Below are 19,593 nucleotides of genomic sequence, written 5' to 3' on the forward strand. Positions count from 1 at the left end.
TACCACCTTAGTAAACATCCAAAATAATAGTGTCCACGGTGATCTCAAGACACCACGTGATCAACGTGGTGACGTCAGTCCTACGCGTTACGTCAGTCTAAGCCGACTTCGTCAGGGAATTATGACATGTAAGGTGCTACTAGAACATATATACTCACATAATCAGATTTCATTGGTCATGGGTCTTAAAGACACAGCTGATCATAATAAAAATAAACACATGATTACAGAAAGACAAATAAAGGGAAGGTAAAACATTAATACAATGAATATACTTTAGAGCATCACAAAACTACAGTACCATATGTGTAAAATGAAATCAATAATAAATAAAAAAACATATAATAACTACATGAATATTAAAATACTGAATTAAAATGATAAATTAATTAAAATTGATGATATACTGAAACAGAGAGCCTAATACACTACACAATAGTGCTAATGTCTAGGTTCTCATTTAACCCATAAGGAACCAAATAATTCAACTTGAAAGTCCAGAAGCTCTCCCTTCTAGAAAGGAGTCTAAACCGATCTCCAGCTAGTACTGAAGGAGGAATAACCTCCAATCCCATAATTCGCAAACTATCAGGGGATTTATTATGAACATGAAGGAATATATATATATATATATAAACAAGTATAGAAGGTTAGCTTTTAGAAGCCTAGATCTTTGTAGTAACTGAGGGGTAAGTTCCCCAAGGTATAATAACAATATTAATGCATTAATAATTCGGACAAAAAATTCACAAACTGGGATGGAACTAAATTTTATGAACTGTAAGACCACAGAGGTGGTATATATGGCACAGTGTATATGTAGGAAACAATATGTAGGCAAAACATGACATCTATTCTGTCACAGAATTCTGGAACATATTGGCACTATACGCAATGAACTTGACTCACCAATTGGCCTCTGAGGTCTGCAGGTCACTTTCCTTCTCTCCCTGTCCTCTCTTCCCAGAGGACTGTTGCTGCCCTTGATCCCTGGAGTCCCTACTAGACTCCCCTAACTCTACCCTAACAGTCCCCCTGACCTTTCCCACACCACTAAACCTGACGGCTACACTCGTCACTCCCCACACCGCCACTCCCCACACCACCAATCCCCATGGCTACACTCCCCACACCGCCACTCCCCACACCAGCACTTACCACACCTTCACTCACCACACCACCACTCCTCTGACTCGCACGTCCAGTCACATGTACACTCGCACGTTCACTCGCATATCCGCTCACATGTCCATTGCTCCCATCCATGCCACTCAATTCCTCAAATACTCTCAGAAAAAAACCAGAGAGAAAATAAATGACACACTAACAAAACACTTTCACAACCACAAAACAAAAAAATATGAAAAAGATTACAGCAGACAAATCACTCAAAAATCCCCAGTAACTCACACAATCCCCAAAAACCTCCAACCACCAAGCCCAGTCTGTCTCTCCCTCACTCTCAGCAGCACCGACACATGCTGAAGCAAATGGCCCATTTAAATAGGCTCTCTAATGAGCTATCTCACGAGACAATTTCTAAACGATAATAAGTCAAAAAAAAAAACTTTCTCGCTTATTTCTTACTGAACTATCTGGTCCATTTCCTACTTCACGGTTTGTGACTTCCGTTAATTCTTTCTGAATACTGTGATAACACAAATGTCAGACCGATCAGAGGCGTCATGTCAAACCGGTTAGATTTGGCAGTGATAACATCGAAGCTACTAGAATAGACCCCTAATATGGCTGAAAAACTTCCCTGTGTTTGGTGTATATTCATTTGAATTTGAAAGTGAGCATGGGTGTTTGGTTTACATAACACACATGTGTTATGGAGCTGGAACGCATGTGCGTTTATCGGAATGGACTTTAGATATTACCAAATATGCAAGTGCATTGTATTGCTTAATGTGTCTCTGCGCTATTAATGTACCCGCTAATTTATTTATCGCCACGATAATGATTTTGGTGATGGACGCTATTTTTACATATCATTAGCTCAGTGGGTGCTCATTAAACTCAGGGGGAAAATGTTGGTTACCTAATTAATTAACACACAAACCCAGCAAGCTCAAACGCCCACACCCACCTAATCTTGACTATATGTAATGCCACATAGAGTGCCACTGGGCTGTGGCACATGAATATAGCAAACGACAGGGGGTGCCCAGTGCTACATCCATATGACAAAACATACATGGTAATAATTACAAGAAATAATGCTTCAGTACTAATAATAATGCTAATACTAATAATAATAATATATGTTTTTTCAGTTAGATATTTTGGCCAAAGCATCATAAGCCTGCACACCAAATCGTCAAGGTAAACCATAATTAGTGCAAGTCCTACACTACACTGCATTTGTTCCCTATACCTCTGTATGGGGGGGAAGAACCATAATAGATTCCTTACCTGCAGCAATATGAGATCAACCATTAAAAAGAGGGAGGTGACGTGAGCTCTGGGGTAGGAGCCACAACCTCCATACAACTGATTCCAGTCAGAAATTAATTAACACACAAACCCAGCAAGCTCAAACGCCCACACCCACCTAATCTTGACTATATGTAATGCCACAAAGAGTGCCACAGCCCAAAATATCTAACTAAAAAAACATATTTTATTATTATTAGTATTAGCATTATTATTAGTACTGAAGCATTATTAATCCGGACGCGGAGAAAGAGATTACCTACCACCCACCACTGAGCGACTCACCATGTCTTTTTAGCACTGTATTGCTTTTATCATAAGTTTTAATCATTTTGTTTTTGTGCATCAATTTTAGTTTATTTTGCTTATTTAAAATAAAGCTTTTGTACATCCTGGCCACCAATTGCACCCTGTGGTTCATATCCTATTATTGCATGAAGCAATTACATCTATGCTGGACATAAGGAAGACAGAAGGGCTCCAAAATTGAAAAAGGCAGCCAAAAAAACCTATATCAGTGTGTACTCACACTGGTCCGTGTGAGTATTTGAATCTATTTTTATCTCATATCCCCTTTTCCCCTCCCATCCTATTGCTAGGTGAAAACCAAGATTCCACTAGATGATAACACTCACATTAGCCCGTGTGAGTGATAGATATTATCTTTTATTATTCTCACAATACCTCCCCGCATCACAGTTGTCATTTGCATTTGTATCGATTTAACTGCTTTTCTTATTCTGTGAGAGGGAGACCTCTAGAAGGACGAAGTTACCTCTGCGGTGAGGAACATTAAAGAACCCACGAGAGTTAAAGAAAAAACAGAACAACAAACTACATCATAAGAAAAAGCTGAGAGTTAAAGAAACCTTGATGTAATAGAATTTATACAAGGCTGTGTGAGTTATATACCCATTTTCATATACATTTATATGTATATATTTCTCCCACCCATTAAGTTTATCCTACAGCTGATGAATCAATTGAGGTGATTTCACCATATTGATCACCAGTGAGAGAAGATATACCTTCCCTAAAACACATACTCTTCCTCACACTGTGCTCCCCCATCTTTTTGTGTTACATGCTGGGTGTAACCTGGCTATTTTAAGTCAAGTTTAAGGCATTTCTGCATTGACTATTGACCCATCGGATTAACACAGCAGGGGTCCCTGGCAGTCCCATTCAGTTGAATGGGACTGCCAGGGACCCCCGCTGTTAATCTGATGGGCCATTAGTCAATGCAGAAATGCCTTAAACTTGACTTAAACTACACCCAGCATGTACCCAGCATGTACCCAGCATGTACCTGGGTCTTTTTGGTGATTGCCACTGGTTTGTGTTAGAATAACCGTCGGCACTACAATATGTTAAAATGTATGTTGTAATAATGTTTTTAATGGTATGTTAAATTTATTTGTATCATCATTCACAAAATTTAGCAAAATGGAACAGAGTTTAGTAAGACACTGCCAATGCCAGGGGGTTTAGGTAGTGCAGGGTGTTTAGGTAGTGTATTCATACCTGAAGGTATTCCATGCTGTGCAGAAGCCCATCAGGTATTAAAGGGGTTAAATAGTCTGATAGGTTAATGTAATTTGTATGGCATTACTCTATAGTAGACATGTATAGTATTTGAATATTGATTTTTGGTTATATTCAGGATGTTGTGATTGTTACAATTACAGTTTTCTGGAATTAACACAAAAAAACTATATGCAAATTAGATCAGTAATGTGAAGTTACCATGCATTCTTCATAGTTTTTTTTTTTTTACATAACACAGAATATTATTTCATATTTAACAGTAGGCAATTGTGTCTTATTGCTTTCGCTCACCTACAAATGATGTTCAACCTGTCATAATAATGGTTGACCCAAGAAAAGAAGGGGTTAGGAAGAGTAATGATTCACAGGTTCAAATCTTCCTGATTTTAACATTTTAAGTAAATGCATATCTGTTCTATTGTGTGTTTCCTTCTCATTTTTATGAGCGGAGGATCAGAGGTCTCACCCTAGATTTGAATTTTGATTTATGTCCTGTTACTCTCCAACCTGCATCATTTGGGTTCCTGCTAATATTGCTTTACAGAGGTTTAGCCTGTTAACTGCCTGCTTTTGCTGCAGACCATGTGAGTGGGAGATATTACATGCTTATGCTCTTCCAACTCTGCATTTAGCTGTGTTACACAATTTTTTGCCTTTTTTTTCTTTACATACAACTGGGAGTATTTGTGCTCTGTATCCTGTGTTTAATACTGTATCTTTGATAGAAAAGTATTTTTTCATCAGAGCTGCATTACTCCTTATGGTTTTCATACTGTGACATATATTATCTTTTATTATATGTATTTTTTTCTCTTGTCACTGGGTTTGCTTATGTACCATGAAATTTGAGTTTTAATCTATCACTTGATTTTCAAATTAACAGTTTAGTTTTAGATGAAGTACCATGATTGAAAGCAGGCAAAAAAAGCTGGAAACTAAAAAGTGTCAATCTGCAGATTAAAGGTTAACCTTTTCCTACACAACTGTTGATAGCAGTGCCTACAACACCACTGGACAAAGCTTTTCTATGGAACACACAAACACTGTCAAAAGAAAACAAGACTTTAAAAGTAAGTGAACATTTTGTCAAAGAAGAAAAATACGTAATGAAAGCAGAGACTAGAACAAAATGTTAATCACCACAGGTAGCCAAAACGAACCACTTTCTGAGTCCTTTGGTCTCTGTGAACTTTATTCCACTAAGGATGAGGTCCCCTGCTTTTTCATATAAATATAGTTTAAAACTCATCCAGGGAGGAAAATGATTCCTTTTATTCACCACTGAGAGAACTGAAAAGGTCATACCTCAATAGACCATAAACTGATAGAGTTCTCTATTGCCAAAAGGTCGTTTAATAGAAGTAAAAAAGCAGGTAGAAAAGTGGAAATATGAGAAGTTGTTTTCTTCATTGTATCCTTGGAATATTAGCATTATATTCTGTTGTGGTGTGTTTTGAAGTATTTCAACTTAACAAATAATATGCACGCATTATTCTTTCCAGTTGGTGGAAGACAGAAAATATATTTTACATTTAAAGCAAGCAGTTACTACTCATGTTTGCAAATTTGCTATTCAACCAAAATGATGTATATTTATGTTAAAGTAAAGTTGAGAATTACAAATCTTCAACCATGTGCTGGCTACTTGCAGCACTATGGAGATAGAGAGATGTACCTAAAGAAGGCACCAAAAGGTCCCTTGTAAATGGCGCACAGCTAACCCTTATAGTATAATATGGTCAGGGGTGAACAGTATATACATAAAAATAAAAAAGAGTTTATTAAATATCTTGATTAAAAATAATGTGTGGTGTGTATGACGCAAAATAAAAATAGACTGGATAAGTCTATAGTACTATTAGTTTTCCCTAGGCAGAACCAGTGGTGAGCAATGCTAAACAAATGGTGTGTGCATACGTGAAGCTCAGGTAAGAGCTTCCAGAGTATGGAATATCACTGCTAACAGCTGATCGCTGTATCCTGGCTAAAGTGTATACCATTTGCAATCAGGGCTGTCCAGTAGGTATATTCACATATGAAGTGCCCTGTGTTCAGGTAGGATATCTATTGACCAGATAGCCCGATGGTAAGTAGCTCTGAATGGGCTGAGCATACAGTATCCTGGCGTGGTGGATGTTATAGTGAGAAGATCTCACTGCACATGCGTAGTGGATGTAATGACAGTGGGATCGTAAAACCGCATGTAGAGCCAGGTAAGTAAGGTTAAGCTGTAGCCCATACGTAATGTCTTAGTCTACAGCGCTATCAAAAATGCATGTATTTGTGTTTTCAAACTGCTATATAGCATAAGGGCTTTGGATGTACAGTTTTCAGCACAATTGTGCTTTTGGTATGGAAGACTTTCTTCACTGCTCATGTGTCCCAGTGTACTCATGCAAGTCAAAATCATGCGCACCGGAGCACGATGAATGAGGTAAAGTAGCAACTCCTACGTGGGGAGTATTAAGCCTTGGAGCTGGAATATTGTCAAAACAGGGAAAAAGGGCTAGTGCCACGGTACTTTACAGTGCCCTTTCAGAATGCGGAATATCAGAGTAGCTACTGTATATTTATCCTCATAGCATATATGTTTGCTGCCAAGTTTAGTGCTCGATATGTCATCTTTTCTAGTAAGTAAAGTCGAATACCGAAATGCATGTAGTTAAATGCTGAATCTAGGCAGGTGAGGTGCAGCTGCTTACTCGGTATATGGTAAAGTCAGCACTGAAAAACGGGACAGGTTTTCGCTACAGCGATACACGGTGTAGGGTGTCCCCCCTGTGTATTAGCATACATATGCAATATCCGTTTAAGGTACAGTGCTGGATGAAATCACGATATCACAGTGTACGGTGCTGGTTTGCTATTGTTGATGTCAGAGACCTTTTATAGTTAATATAGTCAAAGCGCCTTCTGTCCGCAGTGTAATGTAAGCACTGCAAGAAATATAGCAGTTATAAACACCTCTTTAAATGGGTGTATCAAGGAAAGTATCCACGGGCATTATTCATAGTGTAAGTATCGAGTGAAGATACCATTTAGAGTTCAAGTTGTTTAGCATAATGCACACATAGAGCGTTTAATAGTGGTGCTAGGTAATACTTCAGTAGTACTGTGTCGGCAAAGACCCGACATGCGGCATGTTTCGTCGCTTCTTGCGACTTCTTCCAGGGTGGGCGTGCCTGCGTCCCTTGCGGCCCCTTTATACCCGGTGGATGCCATGGTAGCCGTGGGACGCCTAATTGCCGAGTGATAGTGGTGGTGCAGAAGTACTGCATCCTAGGGGAGGAATGTTTAAAATCATGCTGACCATGATGATACTGTTAGGAAAGAATACTCACTGTCTGTGAGTTGTGTAGTGAAGAGATTGCCTGTCTGTTTAATTAAAATCAAATGACATGGCAACCACCGGGTATAAAGGGGCCGCAAGGGACGCAGACACGCCCACCCTGGAAGAAGTCGCAAGAAGCGACGAAACATGCCGCATGTCGGGTCTTTGCCGACACAGTACTATTGAAGTATTACCTAGCACCACTATTAAACGCTCTATGTGTGCATTATGCTAAACAACTTGAACTCTAAATGGTATCTTCACTCGATACTTACACTATGAACAATGCCCGTGGATACTTTCCTTGATACACCCATTTAAAGAGGTGTTTATAACTGCTATATTTCTTGCAGTGCTTACATTACACTGCGGACAGAAGGCGCTTTGACTATATTGCAAAACAGAAAGTGAATCCCTGCGCTTCTCCCATAGGGATAGCAATCAATGGGGAATATATGTATGGTGTAAATACCTATAAGAAAAAAGGAGACTTTTGGTATACATCCTTTGATCAAATAATGCCAAGCCTGCTAACCACGTCAAGGTAAGTCTCTTTAGCAGCTCCCTACGCTAAATGCATACTAATGTTATGTGAAATAAGCCCAGAAGGGGTTAAAATATCAAAGCATATGCTTGTATAACCTAGTGCAATTAAAAACTGGTATATACCATTACAGATACTCACATGTAAGTGAAGTGGAATAAGGGGACCTTGCTAGGAGATTATATACCTAGAAGAGGAGGGGCTGGCCTGTCACAAACTGCTCAATAAGCAGTTGCAGGTGATTGGCTAAATATATTCAATTACACCATAGTAGTGTTGCCCTCTAGGAGCGTGCTGCAAAGGATTAAAATCGGCCCAACAAATAATGTAAAACAAATGTAATCACTGCGCTTCTCCATGTAAAGAGCATGCAGCTAGTGAAGGAAATGGCCATACAAATGTGCAAAACAGAAAGTGAATCCCTGCGCTTCTCCCATAGGGTTAGCAATCAATGGGGAATATATATATATATATATATATATATATATATATATATATATATATATATATATATATATATATATGTATGGTGTAAATACCTATAAGAAAAAAGGAGACTTTTGGTATACATCCTTTGATCAAATAATGCCAAGCCTGCTAACCACGTCAAGGTAAGTCTCTTTAGCAGGTCCCTACGCTAAATGCATACTAGTGTTATGTGAAATAAGCCCAGAAGGGGTTAAAATATCAAAGCATATGCTTGTATAACCTAGTGCAATTAAAAACTGGTATATACCAGTACAGATACTCACATGTAAGTAAAGTGGAATAAGGGGACCTTGCTAGGAGATTATATACCTAGAAGAGGAGGGGCTGGCCTGCCACAAACTGCTCAATAAGCAGTTGCAGGTGATTGGCTAAATATATTCAATTACACCATAGTAGTGTTGCCCTCTAGGAGCGTGCTGCAAAGGATTAAAATCAGCCCAACAAATAATGTAAAACAAATATAATCACTGCGCTTCTCCATGTAAAGAGCAGTTTGTGGCAGGCCAGCCCCTCCTCTTCTAGGTATATAATCTCCTAGCAAGGTCCCCTTATTCCACTTCATTTACATGTGAGTATCTGTAATGGTATATACCAGTTTTTAATTGCACTAGGTTATACAAGCATATGCTTTGATATTTTAACCCCTTCTGGGCTTATTTCACATAACACTAGTATGCATTTAGCGTAGGGACCTGCTAAAGAGACTTACCTTGACGTGGTTAGCAGGCTTGGCATTATTTGATCAAAGGATGTATACCAAAAGTCTCCTTTTTTCTTATAGGTATTTACACCATACATATATATATATATTCCCCATTGATTGCTATCCCTATGGGAGAAGCGCAGGGATTCACTTTCTGTTTTGCACATTTGTATGGCCATTTCCTTCACTAGCTGCATGCTCTTTACATGGAGAAGCGCAGTGATTATATCAGTTTTACATTATTTGTTGGGCCGATTTTAATCCTTTGCAGCACGCTCCTAGAGGGCAACACTACTATGGTGTAATTGAATATATTTAGCCAATCACCTGCAACTGCTTATTGAGCAGTTTGTGGCAGGCCAGCCCCTCCTCTTCTAGGTATGTAATCTCCTAGCAAGGTCCCCTTATTCCACTTCACTTACATGTGAGTATCTGTAATGGTATATACCAGTTTTTAATTGCACTAGGTTATACAAGCATATGCTTTGATATTTTAACCCCATCTGGGCTTATTTCACATAACACTAGTATGCATTTAGCGTAGGGACCTGCTAAAGAGACTTACCTTGACGTGGTTAGCAGGCTTGGCATTATTTGATCAAAGGATGTATACCAAAAGTCTCCTTTTTTCTTATAGGTATTTACACCATACATATATATATATATATATATATTCCCCATTGATTGCTATCCCTATGGGAGAAGCGCAGGGATTCACTTTCTGTTTTGCACATTTGTATGGCCATTTTCTTCACTAGCTGCATGCTCTTTACATGGAGAAGCGCAGTGATTATATTTGCTTTGACTATATTAACTATAAAAGGTCTCTGACATCAACAATAGCAAACCAGCACCGTGCACTGTGATATCGTGATTTCATCCAGCACTGTACCTTAAACGGATACTGCATATGTATGCTAATACACAGGGGGGACACCCTACACCGTGTATCGCTGTAGCGAAAACCTGTCCCATTTTTCAGTGCTGACTTTACCATATACCGAGTAAGCAGCTGCACCTCACCTGCCTAGATTCAGCATTTAACTACATGCATATCGGTATTCGACTTTACTTACTAGAAAAGATGACATATCGAACACTAAACCTGGCAGCAAACATATATGCTATGAGGATAAATATACAGTAGCTACTCTGATATTCCGCATTCTGAAAGGGCACTGTAAAGTACCGTGGCACTAGCCCTTTTTCCCTGTTTTGACAATATTCCAGCTCCAAGGCTTAATACTCCCCACGTAGGAGTTGCTACTTTACCTCATTCATCGTGCTCCGGTGCGCATGATTTTGACTTGCATGAGTACACTGGGACACATGAGCAGTGAAGAAAGTCTTCCATACCAAAAGCACAATTGTGCTGAAAACTGTACATCCAAAGCCCTTATGCTATATAGCAGTTTGAAAACACAAATACATGCATTTTTGATAGCGCTGTAGACTAAGACATTACGTATGGGCTACAGCTTAACCTTACTTACCTGGCTCTACATGCGGTTTTACGATCCCACTGTCATTACATCCACTACGCATGTGCAGTGAGATCTTCTCACTATAACATCCACCACGCCAGGATACTGTATGCTCAGCCCATTCAGAGCTACTTACCATCGGGCTATCTGGTCAATAGATATCCTACCTGAACACAGGGCACTTCATATGTGAATATACCCACTGGACAGCCCTGATTGCAAATGGTATACACTTTAGCCAGGATACAGCGATCAGCTGTTAGCAGTGATATTCCATACTCTGGAAGCTCTTACCTGAGCTTCACGTATGCACACATTTAACATTGCTCACCACTGGTTCTGCCTAGGGAAACCTAGTAGTACTATAGACTTATCCAGTCTATTTTTATTTTGCGTCATACACACCACACATTATTTTTAATCAAGATATTTAATAAACTCTTTTTTATTTTTATGTATATACTGTTCACCCCTGACCATATTATACTATAAGGGTTAGCTGTGCGCCATTTACAAGGGACCTTTTGGTGCCTTCTTTAGGTACATCTCTCTATCGCCATATTTACATTCCCTTGGCAGCACGCTTATACCATCTAGGGGTTTTTGAGCGAGGTGTCTCTCCATAGTATTCCTACTTGCAGCACTAACAATAATAGCTAACGGCATACTCATAGCCACGTCCAAGGATTTTTTCTCCAACTAATTACCCAGGATCTCTCTGCTGCCTAACGATACTGTTGATCACCTCCTTCTCCTGCACACTTTCCACTCCACTCCATGATGTAGCCCTCTCCTGGTTCATGTCCTATCTATCTAATTACTAATTCAGTGTTTCCTTTTCTAGTTTCTCTCCTCTTCACTCCTACTTTCTATTGGGACCCCACAAGGCTCTGTTTTTGGCACTCTGCTGTGCTCACTCTTCACTGTACCTTTTCTCATGGTGAACTAATACACTCTTTTTTTTTTTTTTAGCTTTATGGATGCCTGTCAAACTCATAAAATGGCGTCCATTACCTTTTTAGGTAATGTCATGTTATTTGTCCTGATTTAACACCTGGTCCTAAATTCTTGCATCATTTAAGGTTGATTTACCAATTTTTATTTTAGCCCTCTGAAGCTTGGCAAAATATCACATAAAATTGCAAAATGTTAAAAAAAACACAAAATTCTGCAAATAAAGTTGGGACAGGTTTGCAAATTTCTATTTATTAACCACCATAACCTCATTGTGTTTGGTTGGTAATCACTACTACAGTACTTCAGAATGTAGAAATCAATAACCTGGCACAAGTCCCCCAGTTTTATTTACTAAAGTCTGGTGGCTGCTATAGTGGGGCAAAACCACTGCAAGGAAAAGTACAATATTTATAAACGGTAAATAAATAAATCCCACTGAAAGTATGTGGATTTTTTTTCTTCCACCTTCGCAGACAAAAAACTTCAGTAAATAACATAAACATTTTATTTTCTCAAAGTGGCAGTCCAAAGTGGCCGGCAAAAACAATTTTTTTTTTTTTTTTTAATAAACAACACATTATTGTAATTGACGTTTTCAGATTGATTCAATTCCCCATAAAGTAACATTTTCACTTATTTGCTATATGGTAAAAATCCTTTAAAAAAAATATATTTCAAATGTTAACTGGTAACTATTGTCCATTCTCCATAATATCTTCAAATAAATTGTGTGGCCATCACTTGCCAAACAAACCATGAAAGGAGAGACTCTAGATAAATATAAAACAGTTTACAGTGTCATCACAAAAGAGAGAAGGTGAGCTCCAAATGAGAATGCTCCAAATCATTGTGATGTTATGGATGTGTTAAAAGATAAAAAAAAAAAAAAATGATTTTAAACCTTTTAGTGAGCCTAGACATAACATCTGAACATCTGAAAGGGATAATGTCACATCCTTTAAAAAAAATGGCTTCCATCACATGGTACTACAACCAATCAGATTGTGAGATATACACATGGAAAATCCCAATCTGATTGGTTGAAGTACCATGTGATGGCATGCATTTTTTTTTAAAGGATGTGATATCATCCCTTTAAGATGTCACATCCTTTTATAAAAATGGTAGCTGTCACATGGTGTAACTCTTGCGCAAGCCCACAAACTAGACCAGACCCCGGTACTGAGGTGGGAAGGACAGTGCCGCATACCCACAGCAGCGGGGGCGTGCCTAGAAGGCGGATTGTCAACGTAACCAGATCTGGGTTGGAGAGAGAGGGTTAATCCAATATACTTGCCGGGTACTGGGTTATAGAGAGCTGCATAGTCAAAGTTCGTAAGCCAATGGTCTGGAGAAGAGAGGTCAGCATAGTAGTAATCCGTGAACTGGCTTCAAAGCCAGAGAGGGTCCACAAACAAGCTGGGTCGGTACATGAAGGATCAAACTGCAAGAGATTCAGGAACAGGACAAGACAGGGCGAGACACAACAGAGGATCCGCACAAGGCAACACTTAGTTATGCTCAGCAATGCATCTGAACAGACAGGAGGCCAATAGCACAGGAAGTGGAGCGTGGGCCCCAGCTGAGATCGGGATAGGTGCAGGAGACAAGAGCCTCGTTGGGGCTTGACGCACAGCTGGGGATCATTGCGCGATGTCACGCATCCGAGGAGGTGGAGCCGAGCTCCGTGGAAGTGAATATGAGGAGCAGATGTGCGCACGCTCTATAATGGGAGTGGGGGTGCACGCACTGGAGGAGAGGGGAGCATATTCAGCGGCATCTGCGGTACTTCAGGTAAAAGAGGAGGGAAAACGCCGCAAGGGACGTGTTCCCCGATTCCTCACACATGGTACTCCAACCAATTAGATTGGGATGTACCATGTGATGCCTTGTAGTATCATGTAATGGCAGTTGTGTTTTTTAAGGATGTGTCGTACCTCCCTTTAAGATGACATCACATCCTTAAAAAAAAAAAAAAAAGAACCCTGTCACATAGTACACCAACCAATTGGATTGGGGCTGTACAATTTGACACTCAAATGTGACATCACTGGCCTTGTATAAGGCCCGTGCCATCTCATTTGAGCTTAAGAAGCCGACGGTACAACATCCGGCCCATTGGATTACAAAGACAAAAGACCGTAGAATGGAAAGAATGAAGAACTCACCGAGGAGATGTCTCTTCAATCAAGATTTGATCATGGACTTCTTCCCATTGGCTGTTGAGGATCATTGCGTAGAGGTTCAAGAGTTGGTGCTCGCGTAGGACAGAGGTCAAGACATAAATGGTAAGAAAAACATTGATTGTATTTTATTTAATTGTGTATTTTGTTTTAGGTTGCCCATTGACTGCCAATGTGTTTATCATTGCTCCTTTTGGGCTACAGATAAACACAGTGACAAGCAATGCATTTTTTGGCAAATATTTTTATTTTATTTAATTGTAACAGTATGTTTTGTTTTTCTGTTTATTGTTTTTATTTAATTGTTTTGTATTTTTAGAGCTTGTTTACATTTAATTATTATTTTTTGTTTTCGGTTATTGTTTTTATTTAATTGTTTTTTTAATGTATTGTGTATTTTTTTTAGGTTGCCCATTGACTGCCATAATGGCAAATCATGGCCATAGTAAATGACATTGTGTACCATGGTGTCAATCAATGGGTAGAGGGTCAGGATAGTTGCCCTGGGGAGAGTAGTTAGGCATCCCAGGTGGGTAACAGGCAAGTGGGGTTAACCCCTTAATTGCTATAACGGAAACTAATCGCTAAGGTTCTTAAGGGGTGAGTGGCCATTAGTTTGTTTTTTATTGTACTGTTGCTGCACACAGAGGACATGGATGCGGAGAACGGTGATGAGGATGGCCTTCATCCTGGCAGGGGTAAGTAGAACTTGTATTTACTTTATGCTGGCTGGATAATGTTTTTTTTTAATGGGCAAATTAGCTATTTTCCAGATATGGATGATAGTAATTTTGCCCATTATTGTACTGTATGAGTTGAGGGGGCTGTTGGGAACAGAGGAGGTGGGTAGTAGGATTGTTATATGTTAATGTTTCTTGGGATAGTGTGATTGGGGGAAGGGGGTAGTTAACCCAAGGGTGGATGGTTAGGACCCCTGGGTGGGTTGCGGGAGTGGTTAGACTCTTCATTACCATAGTTGTTACTACCGTTATGGTATTGGAGGGGTTAACTTCTCCCGCAACCTTCCTGGCAGGCCAAGCCTTCCATCCTTGAGCAACTATCCCCTTCACCCCCCCCCCCTGTACCCCTAACAAATGTGGTACTCAGATTTAACCCCTTAATTGCCTTAGCGGCTAGCCACTAAGGTAATGATGCCGTTTTTATTTACATTTTCAAAGCTAGTTTATGGGATCAGGGGGTCTCCGGACCTGAACCTCATTGAATTCAGCACTGGGGACCCCCTGCTTCCTGAGTTTCAGGCCCCTGAATGTGGCGCCGATACTGCACCGACACACTTTATTCGAGCAAATACCCGGTATGTACCTGGCAGATACCTGGAATGCGCCGCTCCTCACCTCTGACAAGCCCCGTTGCATTTGCCTTCCCAGCCTGGGTTCATGCCTGGCTGATGGGCGGCTGATCTGTTAAATGATAATGATTAGGATTTAATAGGCTGCAATGCTTCGCGTGTCTACCAGATGGCATAAATTCATGAATTGTAATGCAGTATATATATATATACTGTGCAGTATTGCAGCCAGCGGGAATAAAATGCTTCAATCCCTGCTTGGAAAATAACTCAATGCACTCGGGCAGAAAACAGTCACAAACCTCAATACACCCGGGTATACCCGAATTCGTGGGACTAGCCAAGCTCGAATAAAGTGTGTCGCCAGTGTATTCCCCTGCAGTGTTTAAATCTCCCGCGTCACGTGAAAGGACATTTAAAGGCATTGAAGATACCGGCACACCATTACGGGGTGTGCATTTGGGAAGCAGGGTTTTCCCGGACATGAAATTAATGTGGGTCAGACCCCCTGCTACAGTACACTGTTATTAAAATTTTTATTAAAACACTGTGATCACCTGTGAGAGCTGCGCAGGGAGATGTGGCTCTCTATTTGCAGCTCTTACAGATTGCAGCCATAACCTACGGGGGAGAACTTTGAGAGAGGCTGAGATTACATCGCTGCTGTCCATATGGTATTGTCATTTTTCTATCTCCCAGTTTGTGACTTGCGGAAATGGTTTCAGATTCTTTCTGAATACCGTGATAACACAAATGACAAACCATTCGGTGGGGTCATGCCACATCGTTCGAGATAGCAGCAATTTTAATCGAAGCTCCTAGAATAAGCCCCTTAGACTTGTTTGATTTGTATACAAATGGTATAAATCATCTACATTTAACCTATAGAATATGCCACTGCAATTAGTTCTAATGTGGCTAATACAGCTTTTGCTAATTGAAAAGCATTAATAAATACATTAAAAATAACTGCAGAAAAAAGGCAGGGAATCACAAACGTAACACCTTGTCTTCTGACATCCCAGGCCCTATACTGTATACGGCTTGAGCCATCTCAGGAGACCAGAAGTTAGTGAAAAGGCCACATCTTGTGGCTAAAAAAAGAACAGAAGAAAGAAGAGAAAAAAAGAAGAGAAGAAAGAAGAAGAACGATGACAGCTTTCAAGAAAAGAAGAATATAAGAAAATAAATACTTACATAAGAACCTTCAACAAGCAACAGGGGATGAAGGGGTACATAGCAAGTTGATGATACAACGTCACCTGGAAAGGATGACTATGGATTAGAAATAGTCCATTGGGCCTGGATTTATTTTTTGACCATCAGACCTTAGATTGATTTTTTTTTTTAAATTTGGCCAACACATCTTGAATTATTTTGTATGTTTTTGTGTGCGTGTGTGTGTGTGTGTGCGTGTGTGTGTGCGTGTGCGTGTGCGTGTGTGGGAGGGGGTGGGGAATTTAGATTATTTATATTTTTTTAAATTTAGTTTTTTGGTAGCCATCAGGCTTAGATTTTTTTTTGGGGGGGGTTGTAAGGTTCCGGGAGTCACGTCACCCTCGGCGTGCTCCCCGGTCACCCTCTCTGGTGGCCAGTGCTCTACCGAGATCTGCTCCTGCCTCCACGGGTTCCGCAGGTCCCTCCGGCAGCCATCATGCTTTAGGTGCGTGCATACCCACTTCAGCCCCTTAAAGCCGTCCCTTTACGAAGACGGGGGCGCACGCAACACACATGCACGGGGGCACATGCACGGATGTGCTTGCAACACACAAAGGCTCCATCCCAGGGAGCTCACCTGAGCCTTGTTATCCTGCCTCCTTTCGCAGCCTCGCTTTGCAAACACCTCCACGCTGCAATTTTTCCTATTGGACGCTCTCACCTACATATACTCAGCTCTGCCACTAGCACTTTGGCTGAGCATAGTTCTAGTTGCGTTGAACTCGCCTCTTCTCTGCCTCCACAGTTTTGTCCTGTCTTTCCTTGCTGCTTAACTTCCTGTGTAACGACCCGGCATTCCACGACCTTCCGCTCTTCTCCAAACCTGACCTCCGCAAATGGATCACGACGACTCTACTCTCTCCAATCCTGGACCCAGCTAATAGTTCCTGCAAAGTTCTGTACCTCTCGTCCTCTGACCCCGGCAAGTATAACGACAATCCGTACCTCTCCAACCCCAACACGGCTATTCCCGCATACTCTACACTCCAGATGCGCCTCCGTGGCTGTGGGTGGGATCCTTTCCCACCTCAGCATCGTGGTCCTGCCATGTTTGTGGTGAGCACAGCGTGACGGGTATGGTTTGGTATCGGCACAGAAAATTAGAAGGATGGCCTTATCCCAGGTATAAGAGTTCTGTTTGAACATTCAGGATGATTGCTGACTGGAAGTGATATCATCTGGTCCGAAGCTACCATGGCCATCTTGCTTCCTGGCAAATCCTGCCCTTACTTCCCTGACAGGAAATCAGCCTCTCTGTGGTCGTCATTGCTTGTAGCTGCCTCTGGCCTTTAAAAGGCAGGCAGTTGCTACTAGTCTTTGTTCGTACAAAGTATGGGATAACTTGTCCTGTCTAAGCCCTCTCTTGCCTTTGATTTGCCTGCTGCCTGTCTTGACCTTGGAATTGAATCTGAAAACCCCTTGCCTGCTGCCTACCTCGACCTCGGAACTGGACCTGACTACTCCTCCCTGCTGCCTGCCTCGACCCCGAACATACCTGATCACCCCTGCATCCCATGCCTCGGAACCCAGGCCAAGGTCGGTGTATTACTCCCTACCTCTACACTGCGGGTCCATATCCTGTTTGCAGTCAGCAAAGTTACACCAGGAGGGCTAAGTAATCCAATTGTTTGGTCAATATTGACTGTCAATGTGGCTATCTAGGCCATAATTGAGGCCCTAGGTAGCCACAGGTAACAATTAATGGATTGAAACGATTGTATTTTTATTGTTTTTTTTTATGTATCTATTTTATTTTATCTATCTATCTATGAACCCCTTTGGTGCTGTGGTGTACCGTGGTAACCGCAGGCATCATAGGGGTTAATGTTATTTCCATCATAGGTCTCTGTAATAATAGATTTTACAGAAGCCTTTGATAGAAATATTTTATTCAACGATGGTAATGTGGTAATTAATGCATTATTAATGGTTGCGTTAATTCATGCGTCATGACATTGGGTCAAATATGGCAACTGGTAAATTATTACCGCAATGTTGATGTATACCATTAAAGATGCAATCCAAGCATTTTTTTTAACATAAGATTGAAGCAGGGTGTCCGAACCCTATTAATTTCAGCTCCAGAAACCCCCTACGTCCAGAGATTAAAAAACTTGCATTGGAGGTTTCTGTAGCCGCTCTGCTCAATATACAGGGAACACGTAATGGCCACTTTTAAAGATCCTGCAGCCTGCGGGCCAATAGGAAGCTGTGACATCATCCGGTGAGGCTTTGTATTTGCCCATGTGATGTGGGAGTTTTAAACTTTTCCGAGATACAGCCCCATTTCAGAGGATTGTATCTTGCAAAGCCGGGATTCACTAGAGCTGAAATTAATGGAATTCTGGTACGGAGATCCCGTTCTTAAACCTATTTTTATAAAGTAATAATAAAAAATCATATCAATTGCTTCTGTAAATTTGTGGCGTTATTTTTTTTTTTTACCGGTTGTGATATTAAATCTAATTTAACTGAGTTTGATGTATCCAGGACATTCATTGTTTGTAACCCCTTCTTGATCTTGTTGTTTGTCCTGTCGCTGTTGCTGGTGGTACTGTGTTGGTGGCAGTGCAGCAGGCATTGATGGCAGAGTGGGAGAGAGAGGGGGAGGGAGAGGGGGAGAGAGAGGGGGAGAGAGACGGAGAAATTAGAGGTTATTTATGTGTATGTTGTGTTATGATTAAAGATGAGTTATCATTTGATGCAGGCATGCTATTTGTGAGTTTGAGTTGCCTTCTGGACTTCTTTCTGCCTCCTGATTCATTCATCTCCAAGCTAAGTATAACATGTATGAAAGTAGTAAAAACAAAATACCGGCGCCTCCAAAAAAATATATATAAAACCTGACCAAATATAAAGTCCGATATAGCTGAAGAGAAATCCTGGGAGGGATCTTCAATGAAGTCTCATGGGAAGACAAACAAACAAATAGGACAAAAACAAGAAAGAAAAAAGAAGAAGATCATAGTGCAACTAAAAACAACAATAAACAAACACTGAAAGGATTGGCAAGGAAATAATTACAAATTTAATACAAGTGAATTAAAATATATAAATAAACAACAAACACATGTATGTTGGGATGGAGACACTATTAAAGCTATGACATCCGGTAGGGGTAAAATTGAAACCCTACTTACAGCAAAGCTGAAGGATATAGGCCCGTAGCACAACTGTCCAGTAATTCAGGCCGATGCCTAGGCAGTAGATGGTAGTAGCACAGCCTCCTAAGGTCCACAGTGCTCGGACGGCCACTGCTGCCACACACGGAGGTTTCCAGGTATGTGAGGGGTGCCGCAGGGAAGAGCCGGGACCCCACACTGCCGGAGAGATCGCCGGAGCAAATCACGCAGACCCAAGAGTCGCGCGGTAGACCGGTGACTTCACA

The sequence above is a fragment of the Ascaphus truei genome, chromosome 5 (assembly GCF_040206685.1).
Source record: "Ascaphus truei isolate aAscTru1 chromosome 5, aAscTru1.hap1, whole genome shotgun sequence".
Classification (NCBI taxonomy): domain Eukaryota; kingdom Metazoa; phylum Chordata; class Amphibia; order Anura; family Ascaphidae; genus Ascaphus; species Ascaphus truei.